The 14,227-nt window shown below is 38.8% G+C and overlaps 1 long non-coding RNA gene across 2 annotated transcripts; it reads left to right on the top strand.

The window, feature by feature from the left end:
• Positions 1–8,537: 8,537 nt before the first annotated feature.
• LOC145430989 (uncharacterized) lies at positions 8,538–13,768 on the top strand. Of its 2 annotated transcripts, none has more exons than XR_013911357.1 (6): positions 8,538–8,654; positions 8,745–8,797; positions 8,929–8,974; positions 9,051–9,119; positions 9,204–9,266; positions 9,379–9,518. It is a non-coding gene; the product is annotated as an uncharacterized LOC145430989 (long non-coding RNA). The 2 variants fall into 2 exon arrangements; XR_013911356.1 differs by lacking the exon at positions 9,379–9,518 and adding an exon at positions 13,361–13,768 and having other exon boundaries at positions 8,540–8,654.
• Positions 13,769–14,227: the final 459 nt, after the last annotated feature.

The following is a 14,227-nucleotide window of genomic DNA, read 5'->3' as shown; positions in this document are numbered from 1 at the left end:
AAAAAATAGGTTTCTGAATTCCTTAAAAAACAATTTCCTGTGGATTTGGTTGTTTATTTGTTTCTAGGATTGAGAAGAAGGCATTTTTGGGCATCTTTACAAACAAATGTTTCTGTAAGAACACTTTGAGTAACTGCAGATATAACTGCAAGATCTAAATATACCAGCTCCCCAGGAAGATGCTACAACATATCTGTTTATGAGAGATGACGCATGCAGACTGCTGTACTGCCACTATTATCCACTCTTTCTTAGAGGTTCTCTTCAGTGTGTAGCAGTGTGTGTGTTTGTTGTGTTAGTATTTCATTAGTGACTGGTCTCCGGTTAGCTTGTAGCTGGTCTGAGGGTCTGATTGTCCGTTGGTGCTGCCAGTCAGACGGCTGTTCTCATTCAGGTTACTGTCACCTGCAGCTCCATGTGGAACAAGAGAAATGCATTCTGGGTAAGAGGATTAGATATTATAGAGTAGGCAGCTTGGTCTGCAATTTAATTGGTTCACTTGGTCACACATGAGTTACCTAAATAGGCATATTTTCTTTCATAAGGAGAACTGGATGAGAAGGTGGGCAGTGTTTAAATCTGTAAGTAATTAAGCCATTTCAAGCAGCTATTGGATTTCTTAAGACTTAAAACTGAAAATGCCAATTAAACAACAATGTGTGATGTGACAATTAGATTATACTGCTGTTGAACTTGCTGTAACCTTGTTTGGTGGTTGATTATTCAACGTTGCCTAATATTGCAGTTGTTTGAAATATATCACACTCCCTGTTAGTATAAATAACATTTCACTGTCACCTTTGAGATGTAACCAGTTATGCAGTTTTTGGGCAACAATAAAGAGCTTAGTGTTTGAAGCTATTCTCTGGCTCCACCTAGTGTCTGGTTTTGTAAGTATATATGAGATTTTCTTTGACTGCATGCAGCTCAGGAACTGTTTCGTACTGCATAAGAGAGAGAGGGAGAGAGGTGTGTGTCTGAAACAATAAATAAATCAGCAATGACTTCAGAAGCTGAAGTTGTCTGTCTTTTTTTTTTTTTTTTTTTTTGACGTCCTGCATTGTGAGTGAACCTTGTGGAAAGAAAACAGCCATAACTCAAAACCACTTAGTACAGCAATAGACTTGACTCGATCTATATATTTATTGTGGTTTGATGGTATTTGAATTTCTTTTCCTTGTCCAGGTCTGGTATGGGGAGCAGAGTAGTCCAGGATGTCTTCTCTTCTGGCTCATTTAGGGAGACATCAATTCTAATCAAGCTGACAGAGAGAGATAATCCTTTCAGTGTGTCTCCAGTCTGGCTCCTCCCATCACAACATGTGGGAAGCACATCAGCCAAGAGGTGTCCAGGAGGCATTCTATAGATCCCTGAATCACCTCGACTGAGTCTCGCTGAAGGAGTAGCAACTCTACTGCATTTCCCTCCTTAATCACTAATCTCCTCACCTTATCTCTAAGGGAGCCACCTTTGGAAGATGCTCATTTCATTGCTAATATATATATTATCTCAGTCTTTTGAGATACCAGATCTTAAGACTGTAGGATAATGTAACTTATGTAGTTTGACTGGCAATTCAACAGCTTCAGTTCTGTGCTCAGCTCTGTTCTCCATAACAGATCAGCACATTGTCCATGTTGCTGGTAATCTGATGCAGTACCAATCTGTCTGCACTCTACTCTCCTACCACTTGGGAACAATACCTTGAGATATTTAAACTCCTCCACTTGTGGTAGCAATTCATCCTCAACTCCACTTGGCCTGCTGGTGGAGTTGGTGGAGCCCTATTGAGCTTCCTTAACCTGTGTATATCATCTGGTTCTGGGAATACCACCATGACATCCACAGCTCCATGCATGCATCCTCACTATGAAATATGGCACACCAGGCCCGTTCAGCGTCTTCCTGTGACACCCGATCCAGCTAACTACCAGTTGGTGGTCGATTTAAAGTTCAGCCTCTCTCTTTACTCACATGCTCAGACCATACAGGCACAGGCAATTGTTGATAAAACTGATCAATGACCTGGTTGTTTTTAGCCCCAGTATCAGGTGCCTCTCTCCTGGAGCTGGACTCTGTTCCCTTCCAGTCCAATGTGTGTTGAGCCAAGACCTAATCTAATGATCTGATTAGTATCGCTCAACCTTGCATACCAGTTCAGGTTCCTTCCCCACCACAGAAGTGGCACTCAGTTTACCATAAGCCTGTTTTGCAAGCTGGGCACCAAACTGTCAGGGGCTCCAGTCAGTACACAAGATAGTGAACCCTGCTCTGGGTGGTGGACCAACAGGAGCCATGTAGGGCAGGGTAAACTGATCCAGAGATCTTCTTGCCAGCTGGTGACTAACACTTCATTAGCAGGAGAGAGTGTAGGTTCATTGCATTATCAATGAGCTTCAGCCTACCCATAACACCTGGTTTCAAATCAACATGGTAATGATAGCCTGTCACAGTCTCTGCTTGTAATGATGTAGTTTTTTTGCTTTCTTTTTGTAAAGGCAAACTGCCTGCAATTAGAAGTGAAACAGAAATCAGCCTCGAAACAGTAAAAAGAACAAACAACTGAAAATTGATGGATAAGGAGATACTCTTCCAAAGTAATCTCTTAAAAGCATTTTATTTTCCAGACTTTCAGGTTATATTGCTATGCAATTGTTTTATTATGCAAACAGAATTGTGATGGCCAAACCCATGCCCACACTCTAAAGTCGGTAACTTTTGTATTTTCATTCTTCATTTTGAACATAGTAATACATTTTAGTTGCCAATAACTTCATTGATTGGTTTGGATACATTTGTTCTATTTGTAAGCGCGCACATTTAGTTTACTTATGTATTCATACTACTTCATTTCTTTGCTTTCTGACTAACCTTTGTCTTTTTATTTCTTACCTGCCATCATCCCTGGGAGTTGCCGGACAAAAGATGGTAGCCAGGGTTTGAAACCATTAAATACAAAGGAAGATAATTGGACCACACCACCACTTCCTGCTGAAGGGGGGAATGTGTGTTTTCTTTACTTTAAAAACAAAGTATTTGTATTTAATTAAATAGTTGAGTTTAGGGTTTAATGGGGTTTTTGATTTTCTTCTTTAGTGTTTAGTTTATTAACAAACTAGATTGTACTGCTGTTTGTGATTTATGATTGTGTTTTGTTTGTTACCCCTCATGTGTCACAATGGTCTGATCAGCCATTATATATACCCTTGTATGTCATTTCATGTTTAGGTCAATTATGTATGTTTGGGCAGTCATTTGGTTTGTTAAGGTTGCAGTCGTTGCATGAGTTCAGTTTTGTTTCTTTGACCTCTTTTATGAGCTCAACATTTATTAGTCTTGTAAATATAATTTTTGGGGGTTAAATAAATGGAAACTATATTTTTCTAATAATTCCTGGGCTCCTCCTGTTTTTCAACTCGGTCCATCACAAGAATCCAATCCACTCCCGATTCTACACAAGAGTCAGCACTCCGTGTTGGGAAATCTGAGCAAAGCTGGTCAGAAAGACAGGCAGGAAACAATCACTTTTGCACACAAGTAAATGCAACAAGGTCAAGAGCCAGGTACCATGAACTGTGTCAACATGTCATCAACACCCGATGTGTGATTAATGGCAGGTGTGTGGGGGACACAAGGTGGGAAATCTGTCCTACAATGCAGACAATGCAAACTGGCACACACACACACACACACACAGCTTCACTCAGGCTCACATAGATTCTAGTGAACTCCTCTGTTTGTTGTCCTGTGGGACTTTTTGCCGACATGGTCTGTTACTGTTTGAAATAAGCAGCATTAATAATGATTAATATTCCTGTTGCAAAAATATTATTTACTGTATCCAGCACAAAGCAGAAGAGGTGAGCTTCCTTTTCATTTTTGGGGCTTTCCTCCTTTTTCTCCCCAAAGTAGGTTAAACATTTACTCCAATAAAATCCTTGCTGTAAAAATGAATTTTTACATAACACAGTACACAGGTAAGGTTAAGGTCATGACCTTAACCTTACCTGTGTACTTTCTTCAAGGTCCGGGGATTGACATAGCAAGATTTAAGTCCTTTTGATGATTTTCTTTTCTTTTCAAAGTCATTTAATGTGTCTTTGTTTGAAGTGTTTTCAGATCTGAATCCTCACAGTTCAAATCATACCCGATAAAAATTTATTTCTTTTCACCATAACATATAAACACACACATAATTTATACATATTTAGACAGTGAAGAGAAAGGGAGTTCAAACATGATTTTTACTGTGTTAGGAAAATCAACCAGTTAAAATAAAACCAGTGTTAATTCAGATGTCTCAGTTTGTACCACAAAAACAAAAACATTGTCCAAATTGAACAAAATGCTGGGAGTTTCCCGACGGTACTCCAAATAATTGAAAAAAATTATTTAAATATATATCAAATTCTTGTAAAGTGACATATTTAAGCACACGCTTATTAAAAAACTTGCAAAAGATCGTTAGTGACAATTTCGAAATTATTTCACAACACTGAAATCTTGTATCTGATTCCAAACCTTCATGAGGCTGGAATGGGATCCAAGACTGTCAGCAAGTCGCTTGTCGACAACGTCACAACTGTTGATGCGATTATTCAAAAAGGGAAGAAATATGAAATCTTCATCAGTCTCCCCAGCTCCATGCGAGAGTTTGCCTCATGGGCTGAGGACAATCATGATAAAGGTGGTGGATCAGCCCTACAATGAAGGAGCTTGTCAATGCTCAGAAATCCAAAAAGACCTTAACACATACTGGACTGAAATATTTCCTCTGCTCAAGTTTACCATTCAATATCTAAATGATTCATAGAAGATTCGGGAGAAGGTCCTGAGGTCAGATGGAACCAAAATCAAAAATTTGGCAGCAGCTTGTCCTGCTTGAAGGAGAAATCGTAATGAAACTTAAGCTTTGAGTTGCCAAGCCATGAAAACTAAAGGATTTACAGAGTTTCTGGAAAGATGAGTGAGATAAAATTCATCCTAACATTTGTGCAAACCTTCAAGAAGTGACTTATTGCTGTGCTTGCCAACGGGGGTTTCTCTAAAATAGTAAGTCATGTTTTGCTTGTGGGGTCAAATACTTATTTAACGATATGCAATTTAATTTATATAATGTGTTTCTCTTCATTTGGTTTATATTAATTCTATTTTTATTAAATGAAGCTATTATAAAAACGAGACACTGTTCATGTACTTGTGAGCAAACTGACAAATTCAGCAGGGGATCAGATAATTATTTCCCTCGTATGTAACGAGATGTAAAATATTGAAAGCAACTTTCCAAATAATATGACTGTAACTGTGAAAACATCCTCATGTCAAAATCATCAAACTTTATGCAGATAAGATGTCAGTCTAATGGAATTAACTGTTTGTTTGTTTGTAATTAAAAAATGTGGAATGTATGGAACTACAGTTGGGATGGGTGCTGGGATACTCTTGAAAGGGAGCCTCTTTTGTTGCTTCATGACTTCTTTTGCAGACTGTTGGGAGCCTAACTGCAACCCCCTCTGTCTAACTGTTACAGAGTGTGGGAATTAACTGTTTGTGAAGAAACACCTTTGGGCTGGGATGCTCTTGATAAGGGAGCCTCTTTTGTTGCTTCATACCTTTTTACAGACTGTTGGGAGCCTAACTGCACCCCCTCTGTCTAACTGTTACAGAGTGTGACTAGGTGTGAATATGTGTTTTTTAGAAGTATCGCAGTTTATTTCTAAAGGGATACATGTTGTTTGCGGTGCTCTATTTAAAACTATTGGCCTGTGAAACTTTTAGAAAAGTGAAATGCCCCTAAAGTAGTTAAATCATCTATGTGTAATCATCGAGTCTAACTGTTGCAGACTAGTAGATAATTATAAGACTAGTTGCATTAAAGCCACATTGGGGTTGATACAGCGCTAGTGTGAATATGTACTTTTAGAAGTATCACAGTTTATTTCTAAAGGGATACATGTTGTTGTTGATGTCAGTTTGTAAAGTGTTGTTTTAAAGCCTGAACTCCAGCTTGGCTTATTGGAGCAAGATGCCATAAAGTGAGGAGGGACACTACACAGTCATACATTAAATGCACAAGATAGACTCACCCTAAAGAATACACTGCATTATCTTATTTAAATGAGCCCATAATAAACACACTCTATTAAACAAAACTTCAAACTCAAAGTGGAGGGAGAACCTCAACAGGAAAGTGCTTTCCTTGACATTTTTCCTCCTCCAACCTAAAGTAAAACAATAGCAGACTTAATGAGTTCAGTAATTAGTCTTTTTTAATACATTAATTTATTATGACACATTTAGAAAGAGGTCTAGTATAATTCATGAAACATGACTCTGACGATCACAGACAGATTAACATTAATCTCTCCACGTTAAAACACGAGCGTGTCGTTTCAGTCACATCATTGAATTATGTTTACATTCATTTTTATAACTCATCTTGTAAAGAGTCCTTTAAAGTTCAGTGATGTTAAGACAGCAGGATAGTGTGGGACAGGTTTCTTTTCACCTCTGCTGGGGTGTAAAATCTTCCACTAAAAATCACACAATGGTACAAATGTCTCGTTAATCTTTTTTTCTCCATAATAAACTTTTATACCAGCAGAAAGTGGCCAGAACGTTCAGGAGCTATTTTGAATGGACTACTGACAGTCAGTTACAAATAGCTTTGGCTTGCTAGCTGCTATTACTACACTGCTAAAGCATGTGGAGCTATATATGTGCAAACACCATCCAGATAACTGGTGTGTGAGATGATACCAGGTCTCAAAGCTATACACAGCAGGCACTTGGTTTGTTTCTGTTGTTAAATAATAATTAACAATAATTCCTGAGTATCCTCCAGAGCAGGGCCTCATTTGGTGAAGGATAATGATCTTCAATATAGTTCAGAGCCTGTTTTTAAGGCGAAAGTGGGCATCTCGATCACTCAGAGAGTTTTCTGTGAATTTTTTAGTTGAGAAGAAGACATTTTTAGGCATCTCCACAAAAAAACATTTCTGTAAGAACACATCGAGTTCCTCGCTGTCTGGATGCAACTTTGGCTTCTGAAGAAGAAAGTATCCGTTCATGCAAGCACACAGACTTGCCAAACAAAAGTATCCAGTAGTCTTAGAAAATAGAAAAATAAAGTGAATCTCTCTAAGAAACTCCTAGTTCCTCTTCAGTGTGTAACAGTGTGAGTGCTGGTTGTGTTAGTATTTCTGGTCTCAGGGCTGTTTTGTGGCACTCCGGAGCGCTGATTCTCACTTTGTGTCTCCATCTGAAACAGGAGAAACACAGGAGAAGGGTAAGAGGATGGATACTTGGTCTACAATTGAATCAGTGTACCTGGCTACAGCAGTTTACCCAAATAAGTTCATCTCTAATTATCAAGATACTGCATATTTATAAGGCTGTTAGTTTAAGATAGAAGAGCCTGTTTTTTCTAGACATGAGGATAGATCAAATTTGGCCTTTAAAAAAAGAAGAAAAAAAAACACACTCCAGTTCTGTTCTGACATTTGTTTAGGCAACAAAAGTCACCTTTGTACCAACCTTTGGCTGAACGCAGCTCAGTGGCCTCTTCTGGATCTTTGCTGGCCTCGGTGTTTCTTCCTGCAGACAGAAGAGAGAATATCAGCAACACTGAATAAATAAATCAGCAATGGCTTCGGCTTACAACATTTCTGTACACAAGGACAATACACCTATGGCTTTTTTGCCCCCCACCCCCCAACAGCCCATTTAACTAGTTTAGGGTATTTTAACTAGTTAGGAGCATTTTGCTTTTTCTTTAGTGCTATTTAGGAGCAAATAGTTCTCAAACAGAGCACCACAAACAACATGTATCCCTTTAGAAATAAACTGTGATACTTCTAAAAAACACATATTCACACCTAGCCACACTAGCGCTGTATCAACCCCCAACGTGCCTTTAATGCAACTAAACCTCTAATTATCTACTAGTCACAAACACCCTGCAACAGTAAGACTTGTTGATTACACATGGATGATTTAACTACTTTTTTCTTTAGCGCTCCGAAAAGACACAGAGGCTAATAGTTTTTAAACAGAATACCACAAACAACATGTATTCTTTTAGAAATAAACTGTGATACTTCTAAAAGCGCATATTCACACCTAGCCACACTCTGTAACAGTTGGACAGAGGGGGTTGCAGTTAGACCCCCATCAGTCAGTGAGCGCTGTTATTTAGACATAGATGATTTAATTTAATGTTGGTTTATGTTGGTTTATAATGGAGCACTGTAACAAAAAATAATTTCCCCCAGGGATCAATAAAGTATTCTGATTCTGATTACAGTTAGGTCCCCAACAGTCAGCAAAACAAGTCATAAAACAATAAAAGAGGCTCCCTTTATCAAGAGCATCCCAGCACACATCCCAACTGTAGCTCCATTATCTTACCATCTCAGAGGTCAACTGAAACCATGTCCAACAGAGTCTCCAAAGGCTTTCCACCTTTCTTCTTTACAGCCTACTCTTTTATCTCTACATCTCAGAGGTCAACTGAAACTAGTCCCACCCATATAAAACACCCTAAGCAGACACCCTGTATTTTTCCTCACTACTTCACATTGACCCTTGAGAGCATAACACTTCGTTCATCAGCAAACCTAACAGCGTTCTTTTTAACATGGACAACATATATGGTAAGTAAAACAAGACTATTAATGGATTCTTAAATGTATACCCCAGTATATCATAAAATATTCAAACTGTTTTCTTTTTCTAAACAAAAGCCTGATTTTTAGGAGATCGGCACAACGGGACACCATACTTACACTTACACAAGGTTTGTGTTTCTTCTTCTTTTTTTAAAAACAGTCATCAGCTCACACAAAACAGTCTCATTGTTTTAGAAGCAATATTACCTGCTTCTCACATAGTAACATTTAAAATGTATATTTCTCTTTCTTTCTACAGGATCACAAAGCTATATTGGGCAAACTACACCTCTAAAAAACACAAGGTAAATACAGTGTTACACATGTTTTAAATATATGCGTGTTTGTTTAAACCTTGTATTAACTGGGCTTATCCCCCAGTCACAGGTTCAATAAGTTGTCCAGAAAAACCTACAGAAGCCGGTGCAATAAGACCAAGCCATACGCTAGGTATGTATACAAGTCTCTATACATGACGCTCAATTTAAAGGAAAAAAAAGGTTTTAAATATTTACAAATGTTCTAATACGCCAGGCCTGAGACAGAGTACACAGCGTGTCAAGAATCGGGGCCATCCGGAATAACGCAGAACAAAGTGTGAGTATAGGCATAAATAAATCAAAAGAGCCAAACACATCCTGTTCTATACATACGTGTATATATATATATATATATATATATATATACATATATATATATATATCCACAGCGATCAAGCAAGAAATAGCAGCTAAAGTCAACCAACATCAAGAAGCAACACCGGGGAACTTGCAAGAAATAGCAGGGGATGTAACTAGTATCCAGCAGACAATAAACAATACCTCGGGTTTATTACATCTCATAAATACCACCGTTCTAAATAGGTGACTTTTAAAATCCACACCATGGATCCACCCCGTAAATTATTCAAACACAATGATGGTACCTCCACTCGAGCTAAATGGTTTGACTTTGATGCTTTTAACCAGGCGGTTGCACAATTAGTAAGCAACTATCAAGTTTTGCATGCAACACTTAGCAGTCTCGCTGCAGCACGCAGTGCTGTGTCTAATGAGCGCGCTTGTCCAACTCATTCTGAACCCGTTGCTGATGATGCTGTTGATCAACCAACCGAAACACATCCAGATTTGCCTGTAGTTGTTGTTACTCAAGCTACCGTCGATTGTCTTATTACTGGGGCTTCTGTCATGCCTGAAAGGGTGTGTGCACCTAGCACACATGCTTATCGGGGTGGTGCTGACGCTACTGCATCTGTTGCTGCTGCTGCTACTGTAGATGCTGCTACTGTAGATGCTGCTGCTGCTACTGTAGATGCTGCTGCTGCTACTGTAGATGCTGCTACTGTAGATGCTGCTACTGTAGATGCTGCTGCATCACCACACAGCCCCTCAAACAATGGAAATTCCTTAAGTGTTAACCATTCACAAACAGGTGCTGCAGCAGTCGGACCCATTGTTCAGTAGTTTGTATCCGCACTCTGAGGGTCTGCTGAATTGTTTTTCAATATGGCACTTTTTGACGAACTGCAGATGATGAAATCCTCTTTATTGTGGAAACTGTCCCTAAGCTAATGTTGCTCATACTTACTAAGTTCCCTAGCTACTTCTTTACTATGTCAGTAAACTCTTTGAAAGGAAAGCTGTTGTAGATTTAAAGAAACATCTTAATTGAAGCGAAGGCTAAAAATTGGAATGAATTTTATGTGACTGTTCATATTAAAGCCAACAACAAGTGAAAATCCAAAACCGACTCCAATCCTTTATTAATGATCCCCCCCCCCTCTCTCTGTGTGTGTGTGTGTGTGTGTGTGTGTGTGTGTGTGTGTGTGTGTGTGTGTGTGTGTGTGTGTGTGTGTGTGTGTGCCCTCACAGAAGGAAGGTCACAGCAGGAGCTTTTCTCAAACGCATTTCCAATCAGTTTATTTTTTACAAGAAGTGTAGCTCATACAATGGTATAAATGTATTCTTTGCGATACTTTATAAATATGAAACTCTAAAGATTTTGAGTTCAGACACATTGTGAATCAAGAATCTAAATATTTGTGTCACAATGCTTTTATAGAAATCATTGTGACACAAATATTTAGATTCTTGAGGGGGCAAAAAAGCTATAGGTATATTACTACTGACAATGTCTGCTTCTGACCTTGTCACAGACAGGTAATAGTCAAATATTCCAAAACAGCACTTCCTTTCTCTTTGCCTGCTTTACTTAAGCTTGACCACAATGAAGATCAAGAAAAGATCTGAACTAGTGTTAAAACAGAGAAACAAACAAAAGAACTGGGTTAAAAGAACTGTGATGCACAAAGAACACAAAGCACTCACACAAAACTACTTAAAATGACACCAGATATCTGCAGTGGTGAATTCAAAAAGTTCAAAAGATGGAATAAAATATTCAAATTTCATTTTACTACTGCAGTAGATACGTAATAGTTGCTGCTAATTCCAAAGGCTGAAAATCCACTCACTGGTCAGTTTTTAGTTACACCTGAACAGCTGCCCCTTCCAGCTGAGCATCAAAATGAGAAAAGAAAGTGATTTAAGTGACTTTGAACGTGACCCAGTTTTTGGTGACAGATGGGTTGGTCTGAATATTTCAGAAACATTTGATCTACACATCCAGCTCCATCAAGAGAAAATATCCAGTGAGGCACATTTCTCTAGTGAAAATGCTTTGCTGATGCCAGAGGTCAGAGCAAATAAGCACTCATTACAACCAAGCTATGCAGAAGAGCATCTGTTCACACAGGCGCTCCAACACTGAATGACAGAACAAAGGAAAAACATTGCCCGGTTTGAGGAGTCTCCATTTAAGCTGCAACATTTAGATGGGAGGGTCAGGATTTGGCATTAACACCATGAAAGAGCTCGCAGCTGACAAACCTGCTGCCACTGTCCAAAGCTATCATGGCAATAATGACCTCCAGCACTTTGCTAACTCTACGTCACAAAGAATTAAGCAACAGTTCAATGAACCTCACTTTTCTTTGTATTTAAATGATTCAACTATCTCCTATTATTGCTGTAATTTAGATAATCCCCTCGGTTAGGAGCTTTCCTAAAAGCAAAATTGACAGTTACCCAAATAGAAATTGGCTGTTGCAGCTCCTCCAACTAAACACGAGGATACAGATGACGTGCAACGCACAAAAAATTGCACCAATTACAATAACAAACTATAACATCTGAGTATGATATTGATTAGTGCTTTAAACTATACATCAAGTTGCAGTCAAAATGCGGTCAAGCTGCGGTCAGCGGAAAGTTTTCCCTCATGCTCGCCCTACTCAACATCAGGTGAGTACAACCACATTTATCATCTAACACACACCTATGCCCCACAACTGTGCACCGATACAGTGTGTGCATGTTAACCAACCCTTTTACTCCAAAAAAGCAAAAACTCATTTGGCTCCAACGGCTGGGCCCAGATTTCTTACCCAGATGTCTTAAATTGGTCAATATAATAAGTGTGTTGTGGTTTGATTAGCTGACGCGGTAAATTTCTGAGACAAACTTGAATTCTTTAAGATTAAAAAGTTAAATATTTGCAATAAAAACTCAGAGATTCATTTTAATTGGAGGTTAAAAAAACAGTCCAGCTTGTTTTAATCTATTTATGTATATTTATTTGTGTTTCTTTTAAGTCTTATGTAAAGGCCACCATTTCTTCAAACTAACTTCCACTTAAAACATCAGTATGAGAATCAGTTAGCGCTAAAATGTTTCAAGTTCTGAGTGCAGTAAAGTTGTTGTTTCACAGCTTTTCTTTCAACTGGAGTCCATCTTTACCTTTTAGCTTCCGGTAGACCAGAATCCCTCCCAGAGACAAAAGCAGTAGTCCAACCACCAGGCCCAGAATCCACAAATATGATGGACTGCCTTTTGTAGTGTTCTTATCTGCACAATGCAACAAAAATAAAAAAAGTAACAGAAACAGGTTAATTTCAACAATACAGATCATTATACAAAACACTCAGCCTTAAGGGGTATTTGTTATACTCAGTTTGTTTTTTACCTAATTAAACACGGCCAAGGGTTTAAAATAATGAGGTGAGAATATGTTCAAGTCATCTCTGTGAATCAAAAGCTCAGGCTGAAGTTTGCTCTTAATGCTTAATATCCAGGCAGTTGTGGCTCTGTAACCTACACTACTGGTTGCTGCTCATGTGGTTGTCTCAGTCACACAGCTCTGGCTGTGATCACAGAAAACCCCGCCCACCTGTTATAATATTCATTTTTTGTGAGGGGCAGCCAATCAAAAGTAAATTGGTCTGAAAGGGGACGCGTTAAAGGCTTGTCGCTTGACTTAATTTGAACAGAGGGCCTTAAAATCATAAAATCAGCAAAGCCTCTGTAGTAGAGTCTAAGATTTTAAACTATGGAGCTGGAAATGGTCATAATGGGGCTTCTTTTTAAAAATACAGTAATCAGCTGTTTTTAGAGAAAGAAAACAACATTACATATTACATTTATCTGTTTTTAAAGCCAAATAATGTAGCGTGTGGATGCACAGATAAGATCATTTATAAAAGACAATTAAAAATTATTATTAATTTAAAAAGCACATTGCTTAACCTTCGACATATCCCAGTGCTGGATGTTAGATTGTTGATTGTTTGATTGATGTTAGATTGTTGAAATCATTTTTGAAATCATTTCCTGTGTCTGTAACCTTACCAACAGGACTGCCGATGATGATGTCACTACGTTCAGTGTGCGTGCCGTACGGCATGGATAACACACACGTGTATCTGCCCGTGTGCTCCGACTCCTTGGGGTCCATCAGTCTTATTGAGCTATCTCCAAATGAGACCTTGAAGGGGTCCAGCTCCGCGTGGCTCTTCCAGGGCGGTGAGGAGATGATGTTTTCTGACCGGCTGTCATAGGTTAAGATGGTTGAAAGGTCCTCGCCATTAGAGAAAGTCCACTTGAGGGAGGGTTTGTTCATGTAACTGGGGACGGCGCAGGGAACTGTCAGGTCTGTCCCTGGAGATTCTCTTATTTCTACAGGAGAGACACAAATAGGATTACTGCCAAAATAAGGTACACGTTGCATCTAAAAAAAATAAAGTATTTTGCTGTTGCTTTGTACACTTTTTTACTCTGTTGGAGTCTATTGGAGTACTGGGGTACGTCATTCTACTTTAAAATGTTCTCCTTTGTTTAAAAAAAAATATCTCATACTGAGTCTTGGTGTAAACCCCTCAGTTCATCCATGTTGTTTTAGCTCCTCCCCTTTAACCCAGCCTTTTTATGATTGGCTGCCACTTAAAAACAGAAGGTTTGAAGGAGGTGGGTAGGCCCAGTATGTAGTATATATTAAGTGAAGGGGTCAAAGACTACAGTTCTTTTGTTGTTCTCAGTGAGGCCTTGGAAGAGGGCCACTTTTGAACTTTTGGACAATCCTTTTAGGTAAAATATTATAAAATGTGCTTTTATGTAGCTCGAAGGTTAACATGTATTTGTAAATATTTCAAGTAGATGAGGTGTGCATTGGCAAGGAGTAAAGTCCTTGTGCAATTTCTACAGACTGACTGGTGCAGTCGAAGG

The sequence above is a fragment of the Astatotilapia calliptera genome, chromosome 9 (assembly GCF_964374335.1).
Source record: "Astatotilapia calliptera chromosome 9, fAstCal68.1, whole genome shotgun sequence".
Taxonomy (NCBI): Eukaryota; Metazoa; Chordata; class Actinopteri; order Cichliformes; family Cichlidae; genus Astatotilapia; species Astatotilapia calliptera.
Note: the sequence above shows the minus strand (reverse complement) of the source record. Positions and strands in the feature narration are given on the sequence as shown.